Below are 1,174 nucleotides of genomic sequence, written 5' to 3'. Positions count from 1 at the left end.
CAGAGAATACACACCAACACTATGTATTTCATATAGGTGCAAATTAATATGCCATACATGAAAAATGTTCAGCATATATACTGTATGTATGGCCATAGCCCCCATAGATTAACTTCAAGGATATTAAGAAGACAATAGATTGTCTAAACCACGGTCTCTGAGAAAAACACATGAGGGTAAAAAATGAGGTTTGCCTGTTCAGGTGCAGAAAACCTTATATGCTACTCTCCAGGCTCTTGGTGGCAATGTACTGATGTTTTGCTCTCCCCCTCCTGTGAGGTGTTAAAACTCATTTCTGTTTGAACTGCATGATGTTCACAACTGGTGAGAGAGAAAGAGAGACAGAGAGAAAGGGGGGGGGGGGGCTTGAATGTTATGGCTCCAAAGCATAGAGATAAACTCTGGCCAGGCCCTTAGGAAAAACTGATGTGGAAACCATTTTCTCTTAAAGTTTGCAATGACACACAGACTGCAGACACACCAACACACCAAGGACAGTAATCCTTAGTCATGTTTCTATCGAGACACAGGGGCGGACAGCAAGCCTGACATTTTCATCTTTTCTCAGAGGAAGAAAGAGACAGACTGCTGTCTAGACACATGGGTGAGAGAGTGATGTTGACATCACTTTTATCAGTGACTTGAGTGTGTGTGTGATATGGTCTGGCTCTGTGTGTGTGTGTCTGTGTGTTTGTGTGTGTGTGTACACTGCCTTTCACCACCAATGTTGCAACACTGCCATCTGGTGGCACTGCGCCAAAAAGTCTTTCATTCACTTGCTGGCATACACACAAGCTTAATAAGAGGAACATTCAAAATCCTACAACAATGGTTGGTGACATTGGCATATATCACACCATACACCACACAACTGGACACTGGAGTCTATTTGACATTTTTATTAAATATCTAATTCGGCATCAGCACATTATTCACTTTATCTCAGAATGAAGTGTCTCACCTCAGCGCTTAGAATCATGGAAGTTTTACACAATATCTCTGACACCCTCTTCCTGTACATATAACTTTTTTCTTCAGCAAATAGAACGACATGGTGAACCGCCCTAACATGCACAGGACACTCCTGCAGCAAAGGCATCATTAACCCCTGGTCCATAGAACATTTACATGTTCGGACCACCAGAGGGCGCATGGTTGGGCAGGCATACCTGAA

General features: G+C 42.9%; 1 protein-coding gene across 1 annotated transcript in view; it reads right to left on the bottom strand.

Moving 5' to 3' along the window:
• Window positions 1-884: 884 nt before the first annotated feature.
• Window positions 885-1,174, bottom strand: part of rbis (ribosomal biogenesis factor) — a 5,784-nt gene continuing 5,494 nt past the window's right edge. Inside the window, exon 4 of the mRNA XM_076290273.1 lies at window positions 885-1,174. This exon is cut by the window's right edge and continues 190 nt beyond it. The gene's annotated coding sequence lies outside the window, so the exon portion shown is untranslated.

Source organism: Alosa pseudoharengus, unplaced genomic scaffold, assembly GCF_046254945.1.
Source record: "Alosa pseudoharengus isolate Yale_2024_CS ecotype anadromous, Long Island Sound unplaced genomic scaffold, YU_APseudo_1.1 YU_APseudo_1.1_scf_18, whole genome shotgun sequence".
In the NCBI taxonomy this organism is placed as follows: domain Eukaryota; kingdom Metazoa; phylum Chordata; class Actinopteri; order Clupeiformes; family Clupeidae; genus Alosa; species Alosa pseudoharengus.
This window is presented reverse-complemented; position numbering and strand designations above follow the sequence as displayed.